The sequence below is a fragment of the Armigeres subalbatus genome, chromosome 2 (assembly GCF_024139115.2).
Source record: "Armigeres subalbatus isolate Guangzhou_Male chromosome 2, GZ_Asu_2, whole genome shotgun sequence".
Classification (NCBI taxonomy): Eukaryota; Metazoa; Arthropoda; class Insecta; order Diptera; family Culicidae; genus Armigeres; species Armigeres subalbatus.
In genome coordinates this window covers 65,380,977-65,396,366 of record NC_085140.1, presented here as the reverse complement: position 1 = coordinate 65,396,366, position 15,390 = coordinate 65,380,977, and the positions used below count along the sequence as shown (strand labels likewise).

Sequence of the window (15,390 nt, the reverse complement as noted above, 5' to 3'; positions counted from 1 at the left end):
TTTAAGATAACTTTGCACAGAACTTTGAAAATAATGCACAGTAACGTAATAGATGATGCCCCGCCCATTGTTGGACAGTGAGATCTCTTCTGAGAACTTCCGGAGAGGAGTTCCTGGAGGAACTTCCGGAGAGGAGTTCCTGGAGGAACTTCCGGAGAGGAGTTCTTGGAGGAACTTCCGGAGAGGAGTTCCTGGAGGAACTTCCGGAGAGGAGTTCCTGGAGGAACTTCCGGAGAGGAGTTCCTGGAGGAACTTCCGGAGAGAAGTTCCTGGAGGAACTTCCGGAGAGGAGTTCCTGGAGGAACTTCCGGAGAGGAGTTCCTGGAGGAACTTCCGAAGAGGAGTTCCTCTAGGAACTTCCGGAGAGGAGTTCCTCCAGGAGCTTCCGGAGAGGAGTTCCTCCAAGAGGAGTTCCTCCAAGAAGAGGAGTTCCTTGAGGAGTTCCTGAAGGAACTTCCGGAGAGGAGTTCCTGGAGGAACTTCCGGAGAGAATTTCAGGAGGATCTTCCGGAGAGGAGTTCCTGGAGGAACTTCCGGAGAGGAGTTCATGGAGGTACTTCCGAGAAGAGTTCCTCCAGGAACTTCCGGAGAGGAGTTCCTGGAGGAGCTTCCGGAGAGGAGTTCATAGAGGTGCTTCCGAGAAGAATTCCTCCAGGAACTTCCGGAGAGGAGTTTCTCGAGGAACCTCCGGAGGAACCTTCGCAGGAGAACCTGGAGGAACCTCCGGAGGAGAACCTGGAGGAACCTCCGGAGGAGTTTCGGGAGGAACCTCCGGAGGAGTTTCTGGAGGAACCTCCGGAGGAGATTCTGGAGGAACCTCCGGAGGAGATTCTGGAGAAACCTCCGGAGGAGATTCTGGAGGAACCTCCGGAGGAGATTCTGGAGGAACCTCCGGAGGAGATTCTGGAGGAACCTCCGGAGGAGATTCTGAAGGAACTTCCGAAGGAGATTCTGAAGGAACTTCCGAAGGAGATTCTGAAGGAACCTCCGGAGGAGATTCTGGAGGAACCTCCGGAGGAGATCATGGAGGAACCTCCGGAGGAGTTTCTGGAGGAACCTCCGGAGGAGTTTTTGGAGGAACCTCCGGATGAGTTCCTGGAATAACTTCCGGAGGAGTTCCTGGAAGAACTTCCGGAGGAGTTCCTGGAAGAACTTCCGGAGGAGTTCCTGGAAGAACTTCCGGAGGAGTTCCTGGAAGAACTTCCGGAGAAGTTCCTGGAGGAACTTCCGGAGAGGAGTTCCTGGAGGAACTTTCGGAGAGGAGTTCCTGGAGGAGCTTCCAGAGAGGAGTTCCTGGAGGAACTTCCGGAGAGGAGTTCCTGGAGGAACTTCCGGAGAGGAGTTCCTGGAGGAACTTCCGGAGAGGAGTTCCTGGAGGAACTCCTCTCCAGATGTTCCTGGAGGAACTCCTCTCCGGAAGTTCCTGAAAGAAACTTCCGGAGAGGAGTTCCTCCAGGAACTTCCGGAGAGGAGTTCCCCCAGGAGCTTCCGGAGAGGAGTTCCTCCAAGAACTTCCGGAGAGGAGTTCCTTGAGGAGTTCCTGGTGGAATTTCCGGAGAGGAGTTCATGGAGATACTTCCGAGAGGAGTTCCTCCAGAAACTTCTGGAGAGGAGTTCCTGGAGGAGCTTCCGGAGAGGAGTTCCTGGAGAAGCTTCCGGAGAGGAGTTGCTGGAGGAACTTCCGGAGAGGAGTCCCTGGAGGAGCTTCCGGAGAGGAGTTGTTGGATGAACTTCCGGAGAGGAGTTGTTGGATGAACTTCCGGAGAGGAGTTCCTGGAGGAACTTCCGGAGAGGAGTTCCTGGAGGTACTTCCGAGAGGAGTTCTTCCAGGAACTTTCGGAGAGGAGTTCCTGTTCGCGCCCAAAGCGAACGTGATAGAATGTTTGTCCCAAGTTACCAATCCTAAAGTTAATCACCCCAAAATCCCACACCCCATCCTACTAACCCCGAGTCGACCGCGGTTGTTTCGGTCTTCTTCCTACTAACAACCATGTTTTTAAAATGAACACGCACTCCTCATCCAAACGGCAATTGATAGCTTGCATGCTTGGCTCGCGAAGTCCCGTTAGCGAAAAGTCCCGTTAGCGGAAGGTCCCGTTATGAAGCTGACGGCACCAGCAAGGACAAAGAAGAAGAAGAAGCCTAAGACGAGAGCACCGACAGCAATGACGACTTGGCAACGTGACGCACGCTGATTGGCCGACCAATCAGGAAGCAGATTCCATTCAGTAACATGTATAAAAGAAATGTGCTTTCGCTCAAGAGCATTCAGTTTGTTGTGAACTATCACGTACAATACATATTTATTTTAAATAGAAACCGCTTTCTTATTTCTGGACACGCCAAACCAAACAGCCTTTCTCAAGGCTTCAAGAGTTAAGAAATAATTTTCTTATTCGCTATCGTACGGACTTGGAGGCCCTTCAGCCGAAGGGCGTTGATACAGTCCACATTCCAACCGAGCCAACTGGGTGGCTCATTCCAGGCATCCTTCAGAGGGAAGGAGCCGCTGTCGAGGTTAAGATACCGACAGTTCCCCGCTAACCGTCCGTAATCGGACAGTACTTCCGAGAGGAGTTTCTCCAGGAACTTTCGGAGAGGAGTTCCTGGAGGAACTTCCGGAGAGGAGTTCCTGGAGGAACTTCCGGAGAGGAGTTCCTGGAGGAACTTCCGGAGAGGAGTTCCTGCAGGAACTTGCGGAGAGGAGTTCCTGGAGGAACTTCCGGAAAGGAGTTCCTGGAGGAGCTTCCGGAGAGGAGTTCCTGGAGGAACTTCCGGAGAGGTATTCCCGGAGGAACTTCCGGAGGAATTCCTGGATTTACTTCAGGAGAAATTCCTAGAGGAACTTCCGGAGGAATTCTTTGAGGAACTTTCGGAGGAATTCCTTGAGGAACTTTCGGAGGAATTCCTTGAGGAACTTTCGGAGGAATCAATCTAATCTAATCTAATCTAATCGATTACAAACGCAGCCAGTACAAAGAAAGCATCCTGGAAAATCATTGAGTTAGATGACGCCCAATAATTCTTCTTGTCAATATTGAGGCTTACAGCATACCAGTGATATGACATAAACTTCAAAGTGGCCAGGCCCACTGCGTTGTGTTTGCCGCAGAGATGATTCTTCGAGATGTATCGTGTTCAAGTAGTCACTTCAACATGATACATATCACGAATCTACAGGGGTTGAAGGATGCGTGGACATACCGTACCATACGCACCGCGTTCTTTTTAAGTTCTTATTTTGGTAGTTTTTATATAAATATGTAGTGAAGAAATTATATCAAATTTTATATATATTTGTAGAATATAACATCAATTGGGAGCCAAAGTTAACTCGGGATGTACATCTCTTGTAGAAGAAGCTGGAAATTGTAAAGAATTTGATTATTATTTAGAATGTTATGAGTATCAGATAGCAGGTCATGTGCCAGGACGTCGTCTGCATAAAGGTTACATGGCAGGTTGTGAAGCTTTCATTCATGGAATGTTTTGTAGTGTACTATGAAAATGTTATATCATGAAAATATGAAGATACATAATACAATAATATAAATATATAAAAGCATGAAATTATGAAAATTTTATAATATGAAAATAAGAAACATAAAAATATAATGTAATAAGAGAATAAAAATTGCTATATGAAATAAAAAAATATGAAAACATGAAATTAAAAAATGAAGATACAAAAATATGAGTACAAAAAAACCTTAAAGCATGAGAATATGAAAATATTGAAAATTTGAAAATATAAAAAGTGATATTGAAAATATGACAATATGAAGATCTGAAAATAAGATAATATAAAAATATTTAAACACAAAAATATATAACATGGAAATATGAAAGTATAAAAACATATGAAAACGGAAACATGAAAATATAGAAATATGTAAATATGCAAATTAAATTATAACAACATGAAAGTATAAAGATATAAGAAAGACAAAAAACTTTAAATATGAAAATTAAATATAAGAAATTATAACAATATGAAAATATGATGAAAAAAGAAAATACAAATATATGAAAATACAAAAGATTAAAATATGGAATTTGAAATTAAAAAATACAAAGGCATAAAAATATGAACATATACAGGAATAACAAATGTGAAAGCATGAAAATATAAAAATATAAAAGCATCATAATGTGAGCATATAAAAGTATAAAAATGGGAAAAATATAAGAATATTATAATATGAAAGTGTAATAACATGAAATTATATAAATATGAAAATACAAAAATACAAAATATAAAAGTTTAAAAATATTAAAACATTAAATATCAAATAAGAAAATGTAATGTTAAATTTAAAGAAATATGAAAATATGATAATATAAAAACATAATAAAATAAAAAATTTAATGCACAGAAATAATAGACATAAAAGTGTAAGATTAGGAAGGTATAAAATACGTAATTAAAAAAATACAAAGTTAAAATATAAAATTATAAAAATATGGAAACTTTAAAAATTAAAATGTAAAAATATGAAAAATAAATATAGTGAAATATGAAAAATAAGCATAATGAAATATGGAAAATAAATAAATTACTATAAATTATTTCGTGGACTGGAAACTAGTGATACTCATGTTTCCTTTGAAATCTCTGTCCAGATTGCTATCAGAAATCAAGGTGGGTGTAGTCCTTAATTTCAATCTATGACAAAAATGACAAAAGCATTAGAATAACTATTTCTGGCCACGCTTATCTGTACCGTCACTAGGGAGAGAAGGAATAAGTACCACGGAGTTGGATATTGGGAAGGTATTCGTTGGGTCAGGATGTGCCTGTAGCTGGCAATGTGACCATGGTAGAACTTACCCCGTAACACACCACGGAGAGGTATCTACCCAGCGTTACGGGTATGAGGAACTTCCGGAGGAAGATATTTATCTGATATTTTTCTTATTGTTAGATTCGATGACGTTTAAAATACAAATTATACACAAATTTTATTTATAGTTTTTATTGTTGAACAGCACTGGAAACAATTAAACATAAACGAACATGTTGACATTTCAAAAATGTTTTGATTACCGCCATCGCCACAGTGGGGAAAAAGTGACCCAAAAAGGTACCTATTTATTGCGGCAACTTGCTGCGGCAGAGAAATACCCTTCCTTAAGGGAAAATTCACAACAAATCGATTGGTGCTATTTTCGTTCACCGGAAATTATGGGAACTGGCCGTTTTGCCCCATTTACCCCTAAAAAACATATTTTTTCTATGGGAGCCATACTTAAAAGCCGATTGCGGCTAACTACTCCTATGTTTACTGATGCTATTTTAGTGGAGAATAAGTATGGTATGTATTCCGACCCTAAATCATGACTGCAAGTGGCTGTTTTGCCCCATTTACCCCTAAAAAAACATATTTTTTTATATGGGAGCTATACTTAAAAACCGATTGCGGCTAGCTACTCCTATGTTTACTAATGTTTACTAATGTTAATTTTGTAGAGAATACGTATGGTAAACATTCCGGCCCTGGGTCGTGACTGGAAGGGGCTGTTTTGCCCCATTTTCCTCTGAAAAATGCATTTTTTCTATGACAGCTACTCTTTAAAACCGATTGCGGCTATCTACCCCTATGTTTTCTGATGCTAGTATAGAATAAGTATGGTATAGAATAAGTATGGTATGTATTCCGATCCCAAATCATGACCGCAAGTGGCTGTTTTGCCCCATTTACCCCTAATAAACACATTTTTCTATGGCAGCTATACTTAAAAACTGATTGTGGCTGACTACTCCTATGTTTTCTAAGGTTAATATTGTAGAGAATACGTATTGTATATCTTCCGGCCCTGAATCGTGACTTGAAGGGGCTGTTTTGCCCCATTTTCCTCTAAAAATGCATATTCTCTATGACAGCTGTGATTTAAAATCGATTGCGAATAACCATTTTTTTTCTTATGCTAATTGTGTAGAAAAAAAGTATGGTATATATACCGGTCCAAGATTACGACTAGAAGTAACTGTTTTGCCCCATTTTTCTCTAAAAAATGCATTTATTCTATGACAGCTATTCTTTAAAACCATTTGCCACTAACTTTTTTTGTTTTCTAATTTCAAAATTTGTAGAGAATACATATGTTATATGTTCCGGATCTAGATCGAAACTGAACGTGGCTGTTTGCTCCATTTTCCTCTACAAAATGCATTTTTTCTATGACAGCAACGATTTAAAACCGAATGCGACTATTTATTTCTATGTTTCCTGATGGTAATTTAGTAGAGAAACGTATGGTGTATATGCCTGCCTTAGATCATGACAATCCGTTTTCGAATAGTTCAGTCAAGACATAACAAGATATGTACCATTCGTAATAAACACTGAATTTGCATTTGCATTTCGAAACATAAAAGATATTAAGGTAGTAAGACAACAAAGCCACAAATCGGCCATCTTGGAAACCATATGCTTTTTCTTGTGATTTTTCAAGAGCACGAATTGAGAGAACCACAATGCCCATGGGGATGAAACATTCGTAGATCGTTTGCTTACTTGTGCTAAACAATCGATTTCAATTTCAGCATTGTACGAAAATTATTACGCTAGATATGATCTTTTGATAATAGTAGTAGAAAACCGTGTGGTGAATTTGAAATTCACCACATGGCTTGATTGTATAATCACCTTAATTATAATTGTTTTTAAAATGCAGCTGTCGCGGAAAAATGCATTTTTATAGGAAAGTGCACTTCCAGTCACGATCCTGGGCTGGAATACATACCAATCGTATTCTCTACAAAATTAGTATCAGAAAAAATAGAATCAGTTATACGCAATCGGTTTTAAATCGTAACTTCCATAGAATAAATGCTACTTTTAGAGGAAAGTGGGGCAAAATAGCCACTTCCAGTCACGATCTAGGGCCGGAATATACACCATACGTATTGTTTACCGAATAAGCATCAGAAAACATAAAAGTAGTGAGCCGCAATCGGTTTTTAAGTATAGCTGCCATAGAAAAAATACGTTTTCCAAGGGTACATGGCGCAAAACGGAGCCTTTCAGTTGCGATTTAGATTCGGTGTGTATGGCATATGCATTCTCAACAAAATTAGCATCAGAAAACATAGGAGTAGTTAGCCGCAATCGATTTTTAACTATAGCTGTTTTTTATGGGTAAATGGGGCAAAACAGCCACTTGCAGTCATGATTTGTGGTCGAAATACATACCATATTTATTCTCTACTTAAATACCATAAGAAAACATAGAAGTAGTTATACGCAATCGGTTTCAAAGAGTAGCTGTCATAGAAAAAATGCATTTTTCAGAGGAAAATGGGGCAAAACAGTCCCTTCCAGTCACGATCCAGGGCCGGAATATTTACCATACGTATTCTCTACAAAATTAGCATTAGTAAACATAGGAGTAGTTAGCCGCAATTGGTTTTTTAAGTATAGCCCCCATATAAAAAAATTTTTTTTAGGGGTAAATGGGGCAAAACGGCCAGTTCCCATAATTTCCGGTGAACGAAAATAGCACCAATCGATTTGTCGTGAATTTTCCCTTAAGGAAGGGTATTTCTCTACCGCAGCAAGTAGCCGCAATAAATAGGTACCTTTTTGGGTCGCTTTTTCCCCACTGTGCATCGGGGGTGACAATGGGTCTGGGGGTGAGAATGGGTCATAGCTCTCACCGGCAGCCTGGAGGTCGTAGAGCCAAATCTTTCAAAAAGGTTTCTTATATTTTAGTCTTCTTGCCCTCAGATACATTCAATCCATTCTACAAGCATTCTAAGTACCATTTGACCCATTGTCACCCCCGACGACGGTATTTTCCTTTATTCGCTGTAGTGCGCTTTCAAACTGAAAGTGACACACACTTTTGTATATTATTAGTTTTTACATTCAGTAGAGTTTTTCGAAGAAGTTTCGACGAATTTCTTTAGATAATTCCGTTGAATTACCCGTGCAAATACTGAAGAATCTCCTGTGGTAATTCCGGAAATTTTTCCCGAGGTAATACAAACAAGTTTCCGTGGAAAATCCGTACAATTCTAAGCGAAAACTCCCAAGATTTTTTTGTGGGAATTCAAAGGCATTTCCCGTAGCAATCTCTAGCTCATCTCTAGCTAAAACTACTCTTATGATATCATAATGTTCCAACCGAATATGCACTAAACTTCCACATTCTATAGCGCTTGATTCTCCTACGAGTATTCCACCAAGCTGTTTACAGTTTGGTAAGTACATTTAGATGTGAAAGGCAATACACCGAACAATATATTCTACAGAATATTCATTGAGAAGTTGCCTTCTATAAATAAGCCAAGGTTTTGCACAAAAATAACTCAAATTATCCACAGCAAATCTTCTTACAGCAATAAAATATGCCGGCAACACTCTTCCACCTACTCTGCCACACATGCTTTCTTCTGCCGACTTCAGCTAAACGAGTGCTGAAAACAGTTTTCCACCCAAACGCCATCGTGGAATTCACTCCCGGCACACACCACTCTCATTAGTTTCACTCACTTTATTAGCCACTTTCGCTTGCAACAACCCTCACTCTTCGAGCTCGACTGAGTCTCGCTGCGGACACCATCGTGATCGGATGTACACATTTCCCTGTCCCCGGTTTTCCCAAATCATCGACGTGTGATACGGGCGCGAATTTTCTCGTACTCGCGTGTTATCCCTGTCATTCCATCGCATCGCCGCCGGCCGTCACATTTGCCGCTCGTTGCAACACTCAGAGAAATCCGAAGTTTGTGATTTTCTCTCCACCGCTAGTATAGGAACTCAACGTCGAACAGCCACTCCACTTGGGACGCGTGTGATGTGAAAAGTGAAAAGGAAAAGCGTTACGAACTGTCGTCGGTCGGTCAGGCTTGGGAGGAATGTTGACGTTCCGTTGGATGCTGTTTTCTCTTTGATCTCATCTCGCTTCGTCACTGTCACCACCGACGACGACAACCGCACATCTCACTTTCGCCTGAAAGGATCCACTGCTCGGGACGGCGACGACGGCCACGGGTGGTTTTTGGGCGTTTTAGGTGTGTTTGTGCGACGCGCGTATATTTTCCTCCGTCGAGCGCAGCAACAACGCAAGGTTGGGAAATGGGCTGAAAAATGAGCGCACCATAAGAGAAGATTTATTTTTTTAATAATACTGTGCTGTATGGAAACACATCTGAAATAACAACATTCCACTGGAGAATGTTTAGAAGTATATCTTTATAAATAGTTTAGAAACAGTTTTTTCAAGAATTCTATTCAAAAATATCAATTGCATGCTTTGTGTTTTTTTAACAAGTGGAGCTCAACAAGCGGACCATTTCCAGTACCATTTAAGTGCTTAATTCTTTTTTATTGATTATGTAATTTCGTTTGAAAAATGATCCTGTTTCTAATAAATTTTCATTTTTTTTTTAATTTTTCGAGTCTTGATTATAAACATATTATACACTTTATAATGCATCGTTCACTCTGCTGCCGTTGGGAAATTTATATACAGACACAGAGCCTGATGCGGTGACTGCTGGATGCCCCTTTGGGGTGGTGTTTGTTGTGCGCTAAAAGAGTGTTGTCTTCTCTCAACAGCCGTCAGTCAACCAGGAGACAGTGACGAGATTTCGACGGTCGAGCGGTCCACAACTGAAACGATGAGCCAAGTGTAAATATACAACCCAGAAGCCAGCATTCAGATAGATAGTCACCGTGCAGTTGTATCCTTTCTCGGTTCTGGGCGCGGATCCCGTCCCAATAGTCTGCTCTCTCGGTGTGTGAGTTCATTTTTCTTCCAAGATTGCTGCTGCTGCTCTCGGTGGTCCATGTTGATGCTAATCAATCAATTTTTCACTAGACTGGAAATCTCGAACGAAATTTTGCCGTGAAAGTACATTTACTAACTCAAGCTGTATCATATTCTCTGTCCTTTGCAGGTGAACTGCATTTGTTGAGTGGTCTGACACTGATCGGATTAAAGTTCCTGAGATCAAAGTGATTTAAAGTTAGTGATAGTGAATGATTGCAGAAGGGGAAAATCTGACAGATTCATAACACCATCGAAGTGTAAAGCAAAAGTGACGCAGTGCTGTAATCAACCATCGAAGAAACAGTGAACTTATATCAGCAGAAGCAGACGACTAGAAATCACGCTTTCATAATTGTAGGTAAGTGCTAAATTGTTAGGCAAACTACTCGAAGCAACAACAATCCAATACACGAAATTAAAGTGTGTACTGTGACAGACCGCCGCCATTTATGCAATTAAATTTTATTTGTTTTCCTTCTGGATGATGAACAACCACCTCATAGTGTTTGAACACACTTGCTAACTCACCCACTTTGGAAGCCCACCTTGCTTTGATTATCTATACCCACATGCATAAAGAGAGAGCTGTGCGTAACGCGCGTTGGGAGACACACAATCGGCGAACAATCCTAGGGGAAGGATGGCTCATATCATTCCGATATGTGGGGTGAGAATGTTTGGAGTAGGATTCCGCGAAATGCCCATGGACATAACACATGGCGGGGTTGACTGGGGATAGCAGGAACTGGACGAAGGGTGTTTCAGTCGTTTGAATTCATTCATGTTTTAGCAGCAACCCACGCGATATCTCACCTTCGTTTATGGCCTATCATACATACATATATTTATTGCATTGGCGGGCTTGGTGAAGACGACAAAATCATAATGTTGCTTAAAATTTAATATGAAGCTGATTTTGAGATGATTTAATTGAAGAAAAAAAAAACAAAACGTCGAAATAAGGAATAAAAAGTCATTAGCTTTTTGTCTTAATAGCGTTCAAATAACCATTGGTAACCTTTGTAATAGCTGAATTTAACTGTTGCCGATATTATCCTAAAATATCTTGAATGATAAATTAAATCATATCTACACCCCTTCAGCCTTTCTGAAACACGATCTTCTGATAGTACACATGGGGGCTGAGTACCTGTATCAATCGAATCTGCTCAACGAACTAAGTAAATGTCTCTCCGTCCATGTGTTAAATGAGCTAAAAGTAATCGTTCTCCTGTAAACCTTGCGCTATCAATGGCGTAAGGTGGTCAATCTGGAGATGGCGAATTCGATTCTCGGGCCAGCCTACCCAGACAACCACACATTGCATACCGTGGGGCACCAAAATCCGTACACCTAAGCACATTGTTCGCGCAAAATGCCACTATAATATGCAATACTTATCCAACCAACATGTTTGTTACATGTTATGCTTCACGCGGGTCTCTATTTTTTTATGTGACGCATTCCTCAACTTTTATATATGCGAAACTTATTCAAAATACTAATAAGTTGAACTCCGCTTGAATCGAAATCCGTCCACAGTGTACGGATTTTGGTTCATGGAATCTAAATCAGTACACCTATTCAATTATTTGATATCTTAATTGCACCACAAATAAAATCATAAACAACACTGTAATTTGATCAACACGTAACTTAAAAAGCCATCGTTGATGTTTGTATTAGGATGATTACGAATTATTACATTACTGGCGCAGTTTGCAACACAACATCATGTACTGAATTGTGCTTGTAATATGATGTTTGCGGGGTTACGTAAGCAGAAAAACATTGCACCAAGCATGATGAAGTAACAAATTTTAATCATTTCTAAACTCATTGAATTTAATCATGTAATATGATGTGGGCCGATTTCGGGGCTTTACGGATTTCGGTTCCTCACGGTAATAATGCACAACTAAAATCGTTTATTGTCACAAATGAACCGTTTGTTTGATAAACTGCATATGGTGACATTTGATACTGCATATGTGACGTTAGAGTGATTCAAATTTTGACTATTTCGCTCCCCTATGCTTAAACGTTGACATTTGCTGTTTTATTAATCCTCCTAAATTTTTAGTTAATTTGGATATAACTAGACTGAGCACGAGCAGTTTGAAGTTTGTATGGAAATTACTATAGAAATCGTCACTAAAGCAAAAGACCGTTCCGTGTTGCAACCCATCAAATATTCAAATGTAATCGACCCGATGACTTCATAGAATACTTCCTTAGTTATAGGACAGTTGTTGTTGCGAAGTGATCTAACTTTTATAAACAAAGTTATAAAGAAAACAAAAATGCTCATTATTGATATTGATGTTATTCTTTTACGTGTTAAATTGAATTTACCACAATTCAGTATTTGCCCAATTACTTTTTTACAAGCAAAGAATCGTTTCGCAATAAAGACGACCAGTTTCATTGCAACATTTTCTATGTTGCTAATAAAGTCGTATATTTTTAGAACTTTATAAGTAACGTTACGGAACGGTTTTCCCCAAAAGTGACTGTTTTTATAGTAATTTTCATACAAACTTCAATCTGCTCGTGCTCAGTCTAGTTACATCCAAATCAGCTAAAAATTTAGGAGGATTAATAAAACAGCAAATATCATCGTTTAAGCAAAGAGGAGCGAAAAAGTCGAAATTTGAATCACTCTAATGTGACGTATTCTGGCAAAAAATAACGAAAAATAATGTATGAAGTATTTTTCATTTGTTTGAGAAACTACATATGTACACGAACTTTGAAGAGCAATTATGAAGTACTGCTTGCAGTTTTCAAACTGAAAGTGCCCCAGGATGTGGAGTTTTGCCAAAAACTATTGATCTGTATCGAAGAAATCAAAAGATACGATGTCAATTAGTTATTAGTGGTGCGAAATTAATCAGTAGCACAGTAGGCTATATTGCAAGTTCACTCCATTCATTTTTGTTGACATCGCACATTCTCACGAACAAACTCGATTGGAATCGGATTACCTGTCAAACAGAGATTGCTTTCACTTATTAGGTTCTGCAGCGTCTGTATCTAACCTCAAACTGATGACTGATTAGTAGTACTTCGCGTTGGACTCGGGGGCAGCCAACCAATCACGAACTCGAACCGTGTCGGAGTCAGTGGAAAGTACTACTGAACTGTCAAAAAAGTTCATTCGACGAGGACCAAATTCATTCGTGACGTCATGCTGCAGAACCCAACCCCGTGAAACAAGCACTAGTTCTTGAAGCCGCCGTTTGTTGGTGTGGCGCTAGTGCTGTTCTTGAAGTTTAAAGCTCCGTTCATATTGTACCGTTCATTTAGCGCGGGTATTTAATTATGTATCGTAAATCGATCGTGAATATTGAAATTTCAATAACTTAAGTTACATTGTTCTGTTTTCGTCATAAATTTAACATTTTACTTGCGGTAATAGCTGCCACAATATAATTATCATCAAAATCAACAGAAATTATCACCGAAAAAACCAATAAATTAATTTCGATAGTCGCCACAATTTAACATGTTCTGGTGAGGTGCAATCTATTTGACGTTTGTCTTGTGTCGTTTGTCATCGCAGCGATCATCATCATCCTCATGAATTTATCATTGGCGAATAAAGGTTGCATGAAGAAGAAGAAGTCCAAGGATAATATTTGAAAAAAATTGCACGAGGAAACATACGGGAAGTTTTTTTAAAACTCTTTTCAAAAATTTTAGGAGCAATTTAATTAAAAACGGTTAGCAGTACGGGGCTGGACTTTCCTTCTACTGCACAATAAACGCAATTTTTCGATTTCAAATTTTATTTTGTGATATCACACTTGATACACGGTATGAGAAAAGTCCAACCCCGTACTGCTTTCCGTTTTAAATCAAATAACTTCTAGGCATTCCACTAAAAGAGGTTAAAATAAGCGGTCATTAGCTGTAGATGACCACTGAACTGGGTTAAGCAAATTTTGAGAGACAATAAATAAATAGGTATATTGTAACTCTGTCAATTATCATCCGATTTTGACAATTTAGGGATGCCAGAACCGGAAATTTAATATTGTTTCACAGTATGTTTACAAGACCGGCTAAGGTCCTTCGAGGAATAAGTTTTTTCAGAATCCGAATGAAAACAAACATTAAGGTACGTCTAATTTACCGCAAAATTAGGGTAACCAACTTGATTTGGACCCCTACATATTTTGGACCCTCCTGTTGACATTTTATTGATATCTGAACTAAATTCAATGCCGCTGCTGAATCCCGCATTGTCTTTATGCAAATAAGATTGCTGCGAATGTGTTTGACTAGTTTCCTGTGCGAAAATAACGATATTTGGATGAAATGTTTTTTTTTCAATTTTTTCTAGAAGGCAAGCGTTACAATGCGTTACACTTCAAAGCATACGTCAATGAATATCTCAGAACGAACACAATCAGTTCATGTTGAAATTGCAAATTTGAATCGCTGCAATCTTCTCATTGATGCGTGTCAATCGAAAGATAAGACTTTGCTTTAGCTCAAATGACCTGTGCAAATTGAAAATTCATTTTTGAACAGACTAAAAGGGGGGTTTCCAAAATGTGTACATTTGGGGTTACAAAATATGTTGCACTTTCCAAAACAAAGAATATTTTCATTTCAGATAGTTAAAAATCTCAGCGATTTATAAACATCCGATGCCCATTTCAAACTTCCTTTTCATAAATAAGACTTTTATCTATGAAATTATGTCATTTTAACTTGTATTACACGTCTCATTTGAAAAATATAAGCGGATATTGGGTAGTACTTCCTCTAGGGGTTCAAAATGCAACATTTACCCTAAACCTGAAAGCGCCAGTTCGAAGATTTAAAAAATACCCAGTCTTAAAAAAGGCTGGTGGCTCCCAAAACCATTAAAACGTAAATCTATCAAAAGTAATCTTGCTCTGCAAGCAGGGTTATTCGATAATTATTGAACTGCCTCTATGAGATATGAGACAACACACCTACTTTTTAGTTGACGAACTCAATTCATCTATTTGATCTTGACGCATTAGCTCTTTGGTTCACTAGTGAGCTCTTGAGCTCACTATAATGTGGGCGTCGAAACTAAGATAAATTAATCTACTTAGTCATTGTACGTGTCATCAACAGGTGTTTTATGAAACACTATTGGAATTTTTTTTTACATTTGACTTGATCCAACTGGAAGTGGATGTCGCATTATGGATAAAATTATGCAACTGAACCATTTGTGTGTTGACAGAATAATAGTTTTTTGAAGCATAATGGACTGACGAGAAACCTAACCATACTGCTCATGTCGCAAATGTGTAACATTTGAATTTTTGTCGATTATGAGTTAATCTTAAGAATCCTAAGTAACCTAAGAATAAAATCAGATTAGTAGTGATTCAAATTGTTCTGCTGCATTTAATATTTAATATGAATCTGAAACATGCATTCTCCCAGCAGCTGCCTCAGATTTATTTAAGTTCAGATTCAAAAGCTCAAAACTTCTATTTTCTGCAGATTGAATCACGAGATTCAAATTTTGTATGTTTTGGCGATTGAACGCGTTATTTTAACTACGGAATTTGGATCAATGCACTTTGCAATTACGCCGCATTTCTAAGCAGCAAAATA

General features: G+C 39.1%; 1 protein-coding gene across 7 annotated transcripts in view; it reads left to right on the top strand.

Moving 5' to 3' along the window:
• LOC134208779 (homeobox protein PKNOX2-like) overlaps window positions 1-15,390 on the top strand; it is a 246,262-nt gene that overhangs the window by 42,454 nt on the left and 188,418 nt on the right. For 2 of the 7 annotated variants that reach the window (XM_062684716.1, XM_062684709.1), the window contains exon 2: window positions 9,908-10,138. The exons of 1 other annotated variant lie outside the window; for it this stretch is intronic. The gene's annotated coding sequence lies outside the window, so the exon portion shown is untranslated. Of the gene's footprint in view, window positions 1-8,998; window positions 9,020-9,592; window positions 9,749-9,907; window positions 10,139-15,390 lie in introns of those variants that run through there. 4 more of the 7 variants (XM_062684712.1, XM_062684711.1, XM_062684710.1 and 1 more) reach the window with 4 other exon arrangements.